Here is a 17,573-nt window from a genome sequence, read left to right on the forward strand (position 1 = left end):
GCTCTGTTGCTCCTCATGAATCAATGCAAAGTACTGTTGTTTTTCTATTCAATTCAAGCTTATTCCTATTCTAAGATATTTGCTTGCACTTCAACATGATGAATATGATGATCCGTGACACTCATCACTATTCTCAACCTATGAACGCGTGCCTGACAACCACTTCTGTTCTACCTTAGATCGAGCGTGTATCTCTTAGCCTCCATTCCGAAAGATCGGAGTCTTCATGGTATAAGCTAGAATTATTAGTGGCCATTCCTGAGATCCGGAAAGTCTAAACCTTGTCTGTGGTATTCCGAGTAGGATCTGGGAAGGGATGACTGTGACGAGCTTCAAACTCGCGAGTCTTGGGCATAGTGACAGACGCAAAAAGATCAATGGATCCTACTCTAACATGATCGAGAACCGACAGATGATTAGCCGTGCGGTGATAGCACATTTGGACCATTTTCACTGAGAGGACGGGAAGTAGCCATTAACAACGGTGATGCCCAACATATAGCTTGCCATAGAAAGGAGTATGAATGATTGAATGAAGACAGTAGGAAAGCAGAGATTCAGAAGGAGCAAAGTATCTCCATACGCTTATCTGAAATTCTCACCAATGAATTACATAAGTATCTCTATCCTATTTTATATTTTATTTATATTTTAATTATCAATTCTCCATAACCATTTGAATCCGCCTGACTGAGATTTACAAGATGACCATAGCTTACTTCAAGCCGACAATCTCCGTGGGATCGACCCTTACTCACGTAAGGTTTATCACTTGGACGACCCAGTGCACTTACTGGTTAGTTGTGCGGAGTTGTGAAAAAGAATTGAGATTATGATCGTGCGTACCAAGTTGTTGGCGCAGTTGAGATCACAATTTCGTGCACCACTAGCCATCGGATCTTTAACAGAGTTTTCGGAGATTTAAAAAATTAGAGGTATATTTGTGATGAGCGGATAATTTATACGCTTTTTGGCATTGTTTTTAGTATATTTTAATTAGTTTTTATTATATTTTTATTAGTTTTTATTTAAAAATCACTCTTTTGGACTTTACTATAAGTTTGTGTGTTTTTCTGTGATTTCAGGTATTTTCTGGCTGAAATTGAGGGACCTGAGCAAAAATCTGATTTAGAGGCTGAAAAAGGACTGCAGATGATGTTGGATTCTGACCTCCCTGCACTCAAAGTGAATGTTCTGGAGCTACAGAAGCCCAATTGGGGCGCTCTCAATTGCGTTGGAAAGTAGACATCCTGGGCTTTCCAGCAATATATAATAGTCCATAATTTGCCCACGATTTGATGGCCCAAATAGGCGTTCTAAGTCAGCTCAAGAATTCTGGCGTTTAACTCCAAAACTGGCACAAAAGCTGGAGTTAAACGCCCAAACTGGCACAAAAGCTGGCGTTTAACTCCAAGAAAAGTCTCTACACATGAAAGCTTCAATGCTCAGCCCAAGCACACACCAAGTGGGCCCGGAAGAAGATTTCTGCATTAATTACCTATTTCTGTAACCCTAGGCTACTAGTTCTCTATAAATAAGACTTTTTGCTATTGTATTTCACACACTTGATATACTTTTGATCTTTGAGAGTCTTACACACATTTGGAGGCTGGCCTCACGGCCATGCCTAGACCTTGTTCTTATGTATTTTCAACGGTGGAGTTTCTACACACCATAGATTAAGGTGTGGAGCTCTGCTGTTCCTCATGAATTAATGCATTTACTACTGTTTTTCTATTCAATTCACGCCTACTTCTTCTCTAAGATATCACTTGTTCTTCAACTTGATGAATGTGATGATCCGTGACACTCATCATCATTCTCACCTATGAATGTGTGCCTGACAACCACCTCCGTTCTACCTTCGATTGAGTGTGTATCTCTTGGGTTTCTAATATAAGATTGGAACCTTCGTGGTATAGGCTAGAATTAATGGCAGCCATTCCTGGGATCCGGAAAGTCTAAACCTTGTCTGTGGTATTTCGAGTAGGATCTGGGAAGGGATGACTGTGATGAGCTTCAAACTCGCGATTGTGGGGCGTGTGACAGACGCAAAAGGATCAATGGATCCTATTCTGACATGATCGAGAACCGACAGCTGATTAGCCGATGTTGTGACAGAGCATCAGGACCATTTTCGCTGAGAGGACGGGATGTAGCCATTGACAATGGTGATGCCCAACATAAAGCTTGCCATGGAAAGGAGTATGAATGATTGGAAGAAGGCAATAGGAAAGCAGAGGTTCAAGGGGAACAAAGCATCTTCATACGCTTATCTGAAATCTACCAATGAATTATATAAGTATCTCTATCTTTATTTTCATCTTTTTAATTATCAATCCTCCATCACCATTTGAATCTGCCTGACTGAGATTTACAAGATGACCATAGCTTGCTTCAAGCCGACAATCTCTATGGGATCGACCCTTACTCACGTAAGGTTTATTACTTGGACGACCCAGTGCACTTGCTGGTTAGTTGTGCGGAATTGTGACAAAGTGTGATTCACGTTTGAGAGCTCCAAGTCCTTTGGCGCCATTGTTGATGATCACAATTTCGCATACCAAGTTTTTGGCGCCATTGCCGGGGATTGTTCGAGTTTGGACAACTGACGGTTCATCTTGTTGCTTAGATTAGGTATTTTTTTTCAGAATTTTTAAGAATGAATTCTAGAGTTTTAAGGTGATATTCTTAGCATCACAAAAGCTGATTGATTCTCATCAATTTAGCTGCTGAATGTAATGTCCTGCTGAAGCTTGGCCAAACATGTCTAATCTTTTTAGACTGAAGCTTTAGACTAACATTGCATGATTCCTGGAATTCTTATTAAAAGTTTTGATTCTCTTTATTTTCTTTTCTATATAATTTTCGAAAATACAAAAAAATTTTAAAATCATAAAAACCAAAAATATTTTGTTTCTTGTTTGAGTCTATGGTCTAATTTTAAGTTTGGTGTCAATTGCATGTTTCTGTTCTTCTTGCATTTTTTGAATTCATGCATGTTCTTCATTAATCTTCAAGTTGTTCTTGATGATTTCATTGCTCTGATCTTTAAATTCTCTTGTTTAGTGTGTTTTGTTGTTTTTCATATGCATTTTTACATTGTTATAGTCCTTAATATACAAACATTTAAGTTTGGTGTCTTGCATGCATTGTTTACTTGATCTTAGTTGCATTTTTATTATTTCTCATCATCAAAAATTCAAAAAATATTTTTAAACTATGTCTTTTCAAGTCAATAATACAGAGAATTGAAGATTCAGAACATTCAGCAGAGAAATCAAACAGAAAAAGCTGGGCGTGCAAAACGCCCAGTAAAGAGGGAAAACTGGCATTTAAACACCAGCCAGGGTACCTGGCTGGGCGTTTAACGCCCAAAAAGGTAGAGATTTGGGTGTTAAATTCCAGAATGGGCACCATTCTGGGCGTTTAACGCCAGGATGACACTAGAGGGAAGATTTTGTTTTTAATTCACATTTTTTTTCAAGTTTTCATAATTTTTCAAAATCAAATCTTTTTCAGATCATATCTTTTCAATCATATCTCTTTCAAAATCAATTTCTTTCCATTTTATATTTATTTTTACCACTTTCAAAAATCCTTGCTTCAATTAAAGATTTACTTCAAAACTTTCAAGTTGTTACTTGCCTATTAAGAAAGGATCAAACTTTAAATTTTAAAACATATCTTTTAATTTCTTGATAGTCAAGTAATCAACTTTAATTTTAAAAACTTTCTTTTTCTAAATTGATTTTCAATCATATCTTTTCAAACATATCTTTTCAATCACATCTTTTTCAAAATTAATTTTTTCAATCATATCTTTTTCTAATTTCAAAATCTTTTTCAAAAATCACTTTATTTCTTTCCCAATCTTAGTTTTCGAAAATGTCAATCAAATTTTCAAATTTCTTTTTAAAATATTTTAATTAATTTTGAAAATTTCTTCCCCTCTTTTCACATCCTTCTATTTAAAGGACTAAGACTCCTCATCAAGGTGCAATTTGAACTCTATCCCTCTTGATAAGTTCGAATTCCCTCTTCTCCACCTCCTCCTTCTATTCTTCTTTTCCTCTAACACCTCAAGGAATCTCTATACTGTGACATAGAGGATTCCCTACTTTCTTGTTCTCTTCTCTTTCATATGAGCAGGAACAAAGATAAAGGCATACTTGTTCAAGCTGATCCTGAACCTGAAAGGACCTTGAAGAGAAAGCTAAGAGAAGCTAAAGAACAATTCTCTTTAGAGGGCCTAACAGAACTCTTCAAAGAAGAAGAAACCATGGCAGCCGAAAACAACAACAATGCCAACAATGCAAGGAAGGTGCTTGGTGACTTTACTGCACCTACTCCTGATTTCTATGGGAGAAGCATCTCAATCCCTGCCATTGGAGCAAACAAATTTGAGCTTAAGCCTCAATTAGTTTCTCTAATGCAACAGAATTGCAAGTTTCATGGACTTCCATTGGAAGATCCTCATCAGTTCTTAGCTGAATTCTTGCAAATCTATGACACTGTCAAGACCAATGGGGTTGACCCTGAAGTCTACAGACTTATGCTTTTTCCTTTTGCTGTAAAAGACAGAGCTAGAACATGGTTGAATTCACAACTTAAAGAAAGCCTGCTTGGGAAAAACTAGTCAATGCCTTCTTGGCAAAGTTCTTTCCACCTAAAAAAAATTGAGCAAGCTAAGAGTGGAAGTCCAAACCTTTAGACAGAAGGAAGGTGAATCCCTCTATGAAGCTTGGGAAAGATACAAGAAATTAATCAGAAGATGTCCTTCTGACATGCTTTCTGAATGGAGCATCATAGGAATTTTCTATGATGGTCTGTCTAAACTATCCAAGATGTCATTGGATAGCTCTGCTGGAGGATCTCTTCATCTGAAGAAGACGCCTGCAGAAGCTCAGGAACTCATTGAAATGGTTGCAAATAACCAATTCATGTACACTTCTGAAAGGAATCCTGTGAATAATGGGACAAATCAGAAGAAAGGAGTTCTTGATATTGATACTCTGAATGCCATATTGGCTCAGAATAAAATATTGACTCAGCAAGTCAATATGATTTCTCAGAGTCTGTCTGGAATGCAAGCAGCAACAAGCAGTACTAAGGAAGCTTCCTCTAAAGAAGAAGCTTATGATCCTGAGAACCCAGCAATGGAAGAGGTGAATTACATGGGAGAATCCTATGGAAACACCTATAATCCTTCATGGAGAAATCATCCAAATCTCTCATGGAAGGATCAACAGAGACCTCAACAAGGTTTCAACAATAATAATGGTGGAAGAAATAGGTTTAGCAATAGCAAGCCTTTTCCATCATCTTCTCAGCAACAAACAGAGAATTCTAAGCAGAGCCACTCTGACTTAGCAACCATTATCTCTGATTTAATCAAAATCACTCAAAGTTTCATGACTGAAACAAGGTCCTCCATTAGAAATTTGGAGGCACAATTGGGTCAACTGAGTAAGAAAATTACTGAACTCCCTCCTAGTACTCTCCCAAGCAATACAGAAGAGAATCCAAAAAGAGAGTGCAAAGCCATAACCACAACCCATACGGCCGAACCTGGAGAGGAGGAAGAGGTAGTGATCTCCACTGAGGAAGACCTCAATGGACGTCCACTGGCCTCCATGGAGTTCCCTAATGAGGAACCATGGGAATCTGAGGCTCATTCTGAGACCATAGAGATTCCATTAAATTTACTTATGCCGTTCATGAGCTCTGATGAGTATTCTTCCTCTGAAGAGGATGAAGATGTCACTGAAGAGCAAGTTGCTAAGTGATGTGCGGAAAACGATCCGACACAAAACTCACCGGCAAGTGCACCGGGTCGCATCAAGTAATAAAAACTCACGGGAGTGAGGTCGATCCCACAGGGATTGAAGGATTGAGCAATTTTAGTTTAGTGGTTGATTTAGTCAAGCGAATCAAGATTTGGTTGAGTGATTTGTGATTTGCAGAATTTAGATTGCATGGAAAGTAAAGGGAATGGGTAAATTGCATTGAATTTAAAGAGAACTGAAATTTAAAGTGCTGAATCTTAAAGGACAAGAAATTAAATGGCAGAAACTTAGAACGCAAGAAATGTAAATTGCAGAATCTTAAAGTGCAAGAAATGTAAATGGCTTGAATTGTAAAGGGAATTGGGAATTGGATTTGTAGAAATTAAACAAGGAAAAAATTTAATTCAACAAACAGAGAAATAGAAGATAACTTGGATTGAATCGGATCTAAAAACAGAATTGTAAATGAGCATGAAAAGTGTTAAACAGAGAAAGTAAAATGAGAATTTAGATCTCAGGACTCAAGAGACTAGATAACCAAGTCTAGATCTCAATGCCTTCCTAGATCCAACAAGAACAATTGCAAAGGAATTGTAAATTGTAAATTGCAGAGAAAGTAGAAGGCAGAAGCAATTAACCAAAATGGAAATTCAATTATGCAGTAAAATGAAACAGAGAGATCTCAGGATGAGATTGAAACAGATTTCCTTCAATTCTCCAACCCAAGATCCAAGACAAGGAAAGTAAAGAGTGCTGGGTAGGAACAAGGAAGAAGAGAGATCAATTCTCCTCCCAAATTCCCTTGAATTAAAACAACAATGCCAAGAAATGTAAAATGAGCTCTCTACTAAGTGTACTAATCAAAACCGAAAACAAAGCTTTCTATGAAAACTCCAAAGAAAAAAAACTCCCTAAAAACTTAAATCCTAAGCTATTTATACACTTTCTTCAAATGGTCTTCAAGCCTTGAATTGGGCCTTTGATCTTGATGGAATTGGGTTGATAGAGGCCTTGGTTGATTGCTCTTGGAGTTTGGAGAAGAACCGAAGTGAACCGGGTTTGGAATCATGTAAGCTTGAGTAAAAGTTTGAGTAAAAGTTTGAGGCAAACTTTTACTCAAACTTTTCATATCAGCCACCCCATCCTTGCTGCTACCAACGTTTGAGCCAAAGTTTGGGGTCAAACTTTTGCTCAAACGTTGGCTCTCCCTTACACACTCATGGCGCCAACGTTTGCCAAAAAGTTTGAGGCAAACGTTGGCGCAAACTTTTGCTCTCCAGGGTGTGTTGTTCATGGCGCCAACGTTTGCCAAAAGGTTTGAGGCAAACGTTGGCGCAAACTTTTGCTCTCCAGGGTGTTGATTTGTGATGCCAAAAGTTTGCCAAAAAGTTTGAGGCAAACTTTTGCTCAAGCTTTTTTCCCAAAAGTTTGCACAAAAGTTTGAGGCAAACTTTTGGTCAAGCTTTTTGCTCCCTGGTTCGTTTTCACTTATTCCAAAAGTTTGAGCTAAAGTTTGAGGCAAACTTTTGCTCAAACTTTTTGTCCTCTCTTCCTCCTAGCCATTCCTTCTTGCTTCAACCTTTCTCCAAGCTTTCTTCACCTATCATTAATCAACCAAACACATCAAAGCTATGCTCAAAATCATGAGATATTCATTCTTTCATAATATGTGACAATTATAGCATAAAACCTCATGAAATTGCATTAATTCATCTATGATTGATTAAATCAAAGGAAGCATGAAAATCTACCCAATTGGCTTACTTATGGCTCAAGAAAGTGCATAATTCATTTGAAAACAAAAGAAAAAGACTAGTGAAACTAGGCTAAAATGACTTGTCATCACAACACCAAACTTAAAGCTTGCTTGTCCCCAAGCAAGAAAAGATTTATTGAGAAGAAAGAATGAAATGGAAGAGGATGTTCATGCTAGTAGAGTGTTATTGGTAGTTCATAGGGTTTTATGTGGATATGTAAACACTCACTTCTTGTTGACTCTTAAGCCTAGAAAGTCTCCTTCAAGCTTCAAGTAACATACTGCTATGACCTCTCATTATTCCTTTATCCTTGGCTATTATTTTGTTTATAAGCTTTATTTGAGTGTCATGTGTAGCAAGTTCATTTTCTTTTCTTTATACTTGACACATTATTCACTATAGACACTTGGCTCACATTCCTTCTTAAAACATTGATGCCCAGCACCTCTTTGGGCTACTAAATGCCTTGTAGTTAGGTTGCTCTTGATAGTGGATTTTCAGCTGATGATCCCGGGTTAGTTAACCCAAGTCACCGAGTGTTGATGCACTCCAAAGAGCTTAGTAGTCCAAGCAGATCCTAATACAAAGACACCACAGGCATATATTCTAAGGTTCAAGCTATTGGTGTCCAGCTTTGTTTCTTTTTGTTTTCTTTTGTTCTGCCACTCTTTGGCTATTTCTTTTTCTCCCCTTTTTTCTTTCTTTTTGTTTTTCTTTCTAACCAAGGATTTTTATTTGATTGAGATTCATAGACAGTAGGCCACTTTATACTTAGAAGGAGACATCCTAGTTCTTTTATTTACTAAAAGTGAGCTATTATACAATCACACACACATACCACCACTTACTTTTATTATACTTCTATCTAACAGAGAACTATCTCACTTCACTTTCAAACATTTCTTTTATTGAATTAAAGATGCAGGGGACAAAGCATGCTTTTTTTTTGTTAAGTGAAAGTAAACACACAAGCACATACTTAGGCTAGCTTACTTATTTTAAATTGAAACAGAAATGATGCAAAGACTACTAAACTAACAGTTACTGTTAAGATGGGCATATTCACACTTCCAATTTAGAGCAATTCAATGCTGATGGAGTTAAGTGACAATACAACCTCTTGGTGGCTTCTTCTTCTTTCTCTCAGCTAATGGTGTGTAGTCCTCCCAAGAGAGTGATTGAATTCCTACAGTGTTAATGGAAGTTGCTTGTTTCTCAAGCCCTTAGATGACTAGTTAGTGTGCAAGACTTTCTTGTAGGCGTTTGAACTTACTTTGGTGTGTGAACACCAAACTTAGTCCCTTGACATGTTTCTTATGCATAACCATATGTGAAAGCCTAAGTCTTTGCTAAAGGTAATAAAACTAAAAACTAGAAACAGACAATGATTAAATGATTTATCAAATTGCTTGGAGCTAGTAACCCTTTGTGCAGAAGGTGAGAATGTGCTTTTAAATGAGATTTTGGTGGAACACCAAACTTAGAATCCTTTATTCTCCCTTAAATTGTTTTGGTGTGAAACACCAAACTTAGCTCCTTGCAATACATGCCAATCATTTAACCTTTTTATTGAAATAGCTATGAAAAGAAAATTACCTCTGGTTGGGTTGCCTCCCAACAAGCGCTTCTTTATTGTCATTAGCTTGACATCGATCCCCTTAGATCATGGGGGTTGAAAATCATAGTGCCTCAGCTTTTCTCCTCTTACTGTGAACTTCCTTCCGGTCTCCTTTTTGATGATCTCTAGGTGTTCAAGTGAAAGGACCCGGTTCACAGTGTAGTATTTAGATGATTGTGGGGACACCTTCATTGGTTGGATGTTTAACACTACTTTATCCCCCTGGTGAAAAGCCTTCAGTAGGGATCTTCTTGTTTCTCCACCTTCTTGGCCTCTTTTTCTTTTCTTTCTCAAAAGATACTCCCTGCCTTGGTGGTTCCTTATCTGAGATGTTGAATTTCTCATCTGGAGGTTTTGGATCTAGTTCCTCCTTGATTTCTTTGGTCTGTTGCACCATCTCTACTTCTTTCAAGCATGGATTTGGAAGTCTTGGAGCTAACTCATTGACTACCTCCTTCAAACTTTGATCTGTGGCCTTATCCTTCATAGAATCTTTTTCTTGAATTGGCTCATGCAAGGTTTTAAAAACATGGAATGCTAGGTGCTCATCATGCACTCTTAACAACAATTCTCCTTTTTCAACATCTATCAATGCTCTGCCCGTAGCCAGGAAAGGCCTCCCCAGGATGATGGGAGTGTTAGGGTTTTCATCCATATCCAGGATGACAAAGTCAGCTGGGAGAAAGAATTTTTCCACTTTTACCAACACATTCTCCACAACTCCCAGTGCTTGCTTAATGGATTTGTCAGCCATTTGGAGAACTATTCGTGTGGACTTCAGCTCAGAAATTTGAAGTTTTCTCATTAGAGACAAAGGCATCAAGTTTATACCTACACCTAGGTCACAAAATGACTTCTCAATTGTTATGTTTCCTATGGTGCAAGGTATGTAAAAACTCCCAGGATCATCTTTCTTCTCTGGCAACTCTCTTTGGAGGATAGCACTACATTCCTTTGTCATCTCAACAATCTGTCCTTCCTTCAAGGATCTTTTCTTTGTGAGTACTTCTTTCATAAATTTGGCATATAATGGCATCTGTTCAAGTGCTTCTAAGAAAGGAATATTGATGCTGAGAGTCTTGAATATATCCAGGAATTTTGAGTATTATTTATCCTCGTTTTCTTTTTTGAATCTCTGAGGATACGGAAGTTTGGGGACATCTGGCTTCACCCCTTCCTTCTTCTCTTGTAGCTGTGTTTCAAAGATGTCCACATCTTTCTTTGAGCTTTTTGCATTCTTGGTCTTTCTCTCCTCTTCACTTCTCTCTTCTGTCTCTTCTTGTGGAACTTCTCTGTTGTGTTCTTCTTGATTGATGGCTTCCTTCTCCCTAGTCTTTTCACTTCCCACTATGATTGCTTTGCACTCCTCCCACTTTGTAGCTTTTCCTTTGTCCTTTGAATTGGAGATTGTATCACTTGGGAGAACATTGGTTGGCCGTTCATCTTGTTTGGCCAATTGTCCCACTTGTCGTTCAAGGCTCTTCATGGTAGCTTCATTTCTCTCTTGCACTTTGACCAAGCTTTGAGTGGACTGAGCAATTGCTTGTATGGCTGCCTCAAGACTTGAAATTCTGCTTTCATGATGGTCTATTGGTAGTATGATGGGGGTGGAATGTGGTTGCTAGAAGTTATTTGTAGGGGTAGTGTGGTGGTTTTGGGGGTTAGATGTTGGTGCGGAAATGCTATTTTGATGAGTTTGTGGATTGTGGTGGGGTGGTTGATATGTATTTTGTGGTTTCTTGTATTGATTATTATTAGCGTTTTGCTGGTCGTGGTTTGAGTAAGTTGTGTTTCTTGAGTTGTTTTGGTTTGAGTTTTTCTGCCACGGTTGCTGGCTGTGGGTGTGGTTATCTCCCCATCTTATGTTTGGATGGTTCTTCCAGGATGGATTGTAGGTGTCACCATAGACTTCATTTTGGCCGGAGCTTTGGTTATGCACATATTAAGGTTGTTCCTGCTGCTTATCTTCTTGGTTTTCTTCATTTTGCCCCCATTTGGTTGATGGTTGGCTTGTATTCACTGCTACAACTTGCAAGCTATCAATCTTTTTAGCCATCTGCTCAAATTGTTGTTGAATCTGCTCCTGCATTATCTTGTTTTGAGCTAGGAGGGTGTCAACCCCTTCCATTTCTAACACTCCTTTCCTTTGTGATGGCTGGTGTTGTCTCTGATGAGCAAAGAAGTATTGATTGTTTGCCACCATATCAATGAGGTTTTGGGCCTCTTCAGCTATCTTCATGAGTTGCATTGAGCCTCCTGCTGAATAGTCAAGTGCCTCTTGAGCTTTCATTGTTAGTCCTTCATAGAAATTTTGGAGTTTATCCCATTCATTAAACATCTCTGATGGACAATTCCTGAGTAAAGCTTTGTATCTCTCCCATGCTTCATACAATGACTCTCCATCCATCTGAGTAAATGTTTGAACCTCTGTTTTGAGCCTAATGATCCTTTGAGGAGGATAAAACTTTGCTAAGAACTTGCTCACTAGATCCTCCCAATTGTTGATGCTTTCTCTTGGAAATGACTCCAACCATTGAGTAGCTTTGTCCCTCAGGGAAAATGGAAACAACAACAATTTGTAACTGTCAGGATGTACACCATTGGTCTTCACTGTGTTACATATCCTCAGGAAGGTGGATAGGTGCTGGTTTGGATCTTCCAAGGGGCCTCCTCCATAAGAACAGTTGTTCTGCACCAAGGTGATGAGTTGGGGCTTCAATTCAAAGTTATTTGCATCGACATTTGGGGTAAGGATGCTACTCCCACAATGCCTTGGATTAGCAAATGTATATGAAGCCAAGACTCTCCTCTGGGGTTGACCATTGTTGTTGGCCATTATCACTGGTGGATTTGTTGGATTTGTTGAGTGTTCCTCCAATTCATGATATTCTTCATCTGATTCTTCCTCTCTAGCAACATTTTTTTCTCTTGCTTCTCTTCTTAGCCTTCGGAGGATTCTTTCGTCAGTTTCATGAAAGATAGGGATCTCTCTTCTTGTATCTGACATACAAGCAAAACACAAGAATCACACAATACCAGAAAAGCAATAACACTTCAATCCATGGCTGAAGTGAAATATTAGTTAGCTTAGGCAAAAATTCAAATAGTTAGCGTGTTAATCAAAAGTTAAAGAAACAGAAAAGAAAAAAGTGCTTGATCTAGATCTCCACTTCACGTAATCATTGTCAATCTAATCAATCCCCGGCAACGGCGCCAAAAACTTGATGTCCGGAAAACGATCCGACACAAAACTCACCGGCAAGTGCACCGGGTCGCATCAAGTAATAAAAACTCACGGGAGTGAGGTCGATCCCACAGGGATTGAAGGATTGAGCAATTTTAGTTTAGTAGTTGATTTAGTCAAGCGAATCAAGATTTGGTTGAGTGATTTGTGATTTGCAGAATTTAGATTGCATGGAAAGTAAAGGGAATGGGTAAATTGCATTGAATTTAAAGAGAACTGAAATTTAAAGTGCTGAATCTTAAAGGAAAAGAAATTAAATGGCAGAAACATAGAACGCAAGAAATGTAAATTGCAGAATCTTAAAGTGCAAGAAATGTAAATGGCTTGAATTGTAAAGGGAATTGGGAGTTGGATTTGCAGAAATTAAACAAGGAAAAAATTTAATTCAACAAACAGAGAAATAGAAGATAACTTGGATTGAATCGGATCTAAAAACAGAATTGTAAATGAGCATGAAAAGCGTTAAACAGAGAAAGTAAAATGAGAATTTAGATCTCAGGACTCAAGAGACTAGATAACCAAGTCTAGATCTCAATGCCTTCCTAGATCCAACAAGAACAATTGCAAAGGAATTGTAAATTGTAAATTGCAGAGAAAGTAGAAGGCAGAAGCAATTAACCAAAATGGAAATTCAATTATGCAGTAAAATGAAACAGAGAGATCTCAGGATGAGATTGAAACAGATTTCCTTCAATTCTCCAACCCAAGATCCAAGACAAGGAAAGTAAAGAGTGCTGGGCAGGAACAAGGAAGAAGAGAGATCAATTCTCCTCCCAAATTCCCTTGAATTAAAACAACAATGCCAAGAAATGTAAAATGAGCTCTCTACTAAGTGTACTAATCAAAACCGAAAAGAAAGCTTTCTATGAAAACTCCAAAGAAAAAAAAACTCCCTAAAAACTTAAATCCTAAGCTATTTATACACTTTCTTCAAATGGTCTTCAAGCCTTGAATTGGGCCTTTGCTCTTGATGGAATTGGGTTGATAGAGGCCTTGGTTGATTGCTCTTGGAGTTTGGAGAAGAACCGAAGTGAACCGGGTTTGGAATCATGTAAGCTTGAGTAAAAGTTTGAGGCAAACTTTTACTCAAACTTTTCATATCAGCCACCCCATCCTTGCTACTACCAACGTTTGAGCCAAAGTTTGGGGTCAAACTTTTGCTCAAACGTTGGCTCCCCCTTGCACACTCATGGCGCAAACGTTTGCCAAAAAGTTTGAGGCAAACGTTGGCGCAAAATTTTGCTCTCCAGGGTGTGTTGTTCATGGCGCCAACGTTTGCCAAAAAGTTTGAGGCAAACGTTGGCGCAAACTTTTGCTCTCCAGGGTGTTGATTTGTGATGCCAAAAGTTTGCCAAAAAGTTTGAGGCAAACTTTTGGTCAAGCTTTTTGCTCCCTGGTTCGTTTTCACTTATTCCAAAAGTTTGAGCTAAAGTTTGAGGCAAACTTTTGCTCAAACTTTTTGTCCTCTCTTCCTCCTAGCCATTCCTTCTTGCTTCAACCTTTCTCCAAGCTTTCTTCACCTATAATTAATCAACCAAACACATCAAAGCTATGCTCAAAATCATGAGATATTCATTCTTTCATAATATGTGACAATTATAGCATAAAACCTCATGAAATTGCATTAATTCATCTATGGTTGATTAAATCAAAGGAAGCATGAAAATCTACCCAATTGGCTTGCTTATGGCTCAAGAAAGTGCATAATTCATTTGAAAACAAAAGAAAAAGACTAGTGAAACTAGGCTAAGATGACTTGTCATCACTAAGTACCTTGGAGCAATCATGAAGCTAAATGCCAAGTTATTTGGTAATGAGACTTTAGAGAATGAACCTCCATTGCTCATCAAAGAACTGGATGACTTGACTAGGCAGAGATTACCTCAAAAGAGATAGGACCCTGGAAAGTTCTCAATCCCTTGTACCATAGGCACCATGACCTTTGAGAAGGCTCTATGTGACCTAGGGTCAAGCATAAACCTTATGCCTCTCTCTGTAATGGAGAAGCTAGGGATCATTGAGGTACAAGCTGCAAGAATCTCACTGGAGATGGCAGACAATTCAAAGAAACAGGCTTATGGACTTGTAGAGGATGTCTTGGTAAAAGTTGAAGACCATTACATCCCTACTGATTTCATAGTCCTAGAGACTGGGAAGTGTATGGATGAATCCATCATCCTTGGCAGACCCTTCCTAGCCACAGCAAAAGCTGTGATTGATGTTGACAGAGGAGAATTGATCATTCAAGTGAATGGAGACTCCCTTGTGTTTAAAGCTCAAGGATATCCCTCTGTAACCATGGAGAGGAAGCATGAAGAGCTTCTCTCAATATAGAGTCAAACAGAGCCCCCACAGTCAAACTCTAAGTTTGGTGCTGGGAGGCCACAAGCAAACTTTAAGTTTGGTGTTGAACCCCCACATTCAAACTCTAAGTTTGGTGTTGGGAGGTTCTAACATTGCTCTGAACATCTGTGAGGCTCCATGAGAGCCACTGTCAAGCTATTGACATTAAAGAAGCGCTTGTTGGGAGGCAACCCAATCGTTACTATTCTATGATAATTTTCTATTTTCTATTGTTATTTTATGTTTTCTGTAGGTTGATGATCATGTGAAGTCACAAAAACAATTGAAAAAGCAAAAACAAAGTAAAAAACAGAATGAAAAATAGAACACCCTGGAGGAGACAGTTACTGGCGTTTAAACGCCAGTAAAGGTAGCAGAATGGGCGTTAAACGCCCATTCTGGCACCATTCTGGGCGTTTAACGCCAGAAAAGGGCACCAGACTGGCGTTTAACGCCAGGAATGGGCAAGAAGCTGGCGTTAAACGCCAGAAATGGGCAGCAGCCTGGCGTTTAACGCCAGGATCGGCAGAAAGGGGCGTTTTGCACGCCACTTGGTGCAAGGATGAGATATCATTGACACCTCAGGATCTGTGGACCCCACAGGATCCCCACCTACCCCACCACTCTCTCTCTTCTTCACCCATTCACAAATCACCTCAATACCTCTTCCCCAAAAACCCCTTACCTATCAAATCCCACCATTCTCTTCACCACTCACATCCATCCTTCATAAAACCCCACCTTCCTCACCATCCAAATTCAAACCACTTAACCTCCCAAACCCACCCATAATGGCCAAACCACACACCCCTCTCACTCCTATATAAACCCATCTTCACTCCTTCATTTTCACACAACCTAAACACCACTTCTCCGCCTTGGCCGAATCACAAAGCCCACTCCATCTCCTCTATTTCTTCTTCTTCTACTCTCTTCTTTCTTCTTTTGCTTGAGGACGAGCAATCTTCTAAGTTTGGTGTGGTAAAAGCTAAAGCTTTTTGTTTTTCCATAACCATTTATGGCACCAAAGGCCGGAGAAACCTCTAGAAAGAGGAAAGGGAAGGCAAAAGCTTCCACCTCCGAGTCATGGGAGATGGAGAGATTCCTCTCAAGGGTGCATCAAGACCACTTCTATGAAGTTGTGGCCAAGAAGAAAGTAATCCCCGAGGTCCCTTTCAAACTCAAAAAGAATGAGTATCCGGAGATCCGACATGAGATCCGAAGAAAAGGTTGGGAAATTCTCACCAACCCCATTCAACAAGTCGGAATCTTAATGGTTCAAGAGTTCTATGCCAATGCATGGATCACCAAGAACCATGATCAAAGTGTGAACCCGGACCCTAAGAATTGGCTTACAATGGTTCAGGGGAATTACTTAGATTTTAGTCTGAAAAATATAAGGTTGGCATTCAACTTTCCTATGATGCAAGGAGATGCACACCCATACACTAGAAGGGTCAACTTTGATCAAAGGTTGGACCAAGTCCTCATGGACACATGTGAAGAGGGCGCTCAATGGAAGAGAGATTCAAGAGGGAAGCCGGTTCAACTAAGAAGGCATGACCTCAAGCCTGTGGCTAGGGGATGGTTGGAGTTCATCCAACAATCAATCATTCCCACTAGCAACCGGTCTGAAGCTACTATAGACCGGGCTATCATGATCCATAGCATCATGATTGGAGAGGAAGTGGAAGTTCATGAGGTTATATCCCAAGAACTCTACAAAGTGGCGGACAAGTCCTCTCCTTTGGCAAGGTTTGCCTTTCCTCATCTCATTTGTCACCTTTGCAATTCGGTTGGAATTGACATAGAGGGAGACATTCTCATTGATGAGGACAAGCCCATCACTAAGAAAAGGATGGAGCAAACAAGAGAACCTCATCAAGAGCATGAGGAAATTCCTCATCATGAAATCCCTGAGATACTTCAATGGATGCATCTTCCTCCACAAAACTATTGGGAGCAAATCAACACCTCCCTAGGAGAATTGAGTTCCAACATAGGACAACTAAGGGTGGAGCACCAAGAGCATTCCATCCTCCTCCATGAAATCAGAGAAGATCAAAGAACCATGAGAGAGGAGCAACAAAGGCAAGGAAGAGACATTGAGGAGCTCAAGCACTCCATAAGATCTTCAAGAGGAAGAACAAGCCGCCATCACTAAGGTGGACCCGTTCTTTAATTTCCTTGTTCTTTATTTTTCTGTTTTTTCCGAAAATTGTGCTTTATGTTATTTATGTTTGTGTCTTTATTACATGATCATTAGTGTCTAAGTGTCTATGCCTTAAAGCTATGAAAATGAATCCATCACCTTTTTTAAATGAAAAATGTTTTCAATTAAAAAATAAAAAGAAGTGCATGAATTTCAAATTTTAAAACAGTTTAATTATCTTGATGTGGTGGCAATACTATTGTTCTTCTGAATGAATGCTTGAACAGTGCATATTTTTGAGTTTGATTGTTTATGAATGTTAAAATTGTTGGCTCTTGAAAGAATGAAAGAAAAAGGAGAAATGTTACCTGATGATCTGAAAAATCATAAAATTGATTCTTGAAGCAAGAAAAAGCAGTGAAAAGCTTGCAAAAAAAAAAGAAGAAGAAAAGCAAGCAGAAAAAGCCAATACCCCTTTAAACCAAAAGGTAAGGGTGATAAAAAGGATCCAAGGCTTTGAGCATCAGTGGATAGGAGGGCCCACAGGAATAAAATCCTGGCCTAAGCGGCTAAACCAAGCTGTCCCTAACCATGTGCTTGTGGCGTGAAGGTGTCAAGTGAAAACTTGAGACTGAGCGGTTAAAGTCAAGGTCCAAAGCAAAAAGAAGAG

General features: G+C 39.0%; 1 non-coding gene across 1 annotated transcript; it reads right to left on the reverse strand.

Moving 5' to 3' along the window:
- Window positions 1–4,685: 4,685 nt before the first annotated feature.
- On the reverse strand, window positions 4,686–4,793 carry LOC148544227 (small nucleolar RNA R71). The gene has a single exon (XR_015900279.1). It is a non-coding gene; the product is annotated as a small nucleolar RNA R71 (small nucleolar RNA).
- Between the last annotated feature and the right edge of the window lie 12,780 nt (window positions 4,794–17,573).

Source organism: Arachis ipaensis, chromosome B9, assembly GCF_059453495.1.
Source record: "Arachis ipaensis isolate K30076 ecotype BB chromosome B9, ASM5945349v1, whole genome shotgun sequence".
In the NCBI taxonomy this organism is placed as follows: domain Eukaryota; kingdom Viridiplantae; phylum Streptophyta; class Magnoliopsida; order Fabales; family Fabaceae; genus Arachis; species Arachis ipaensis.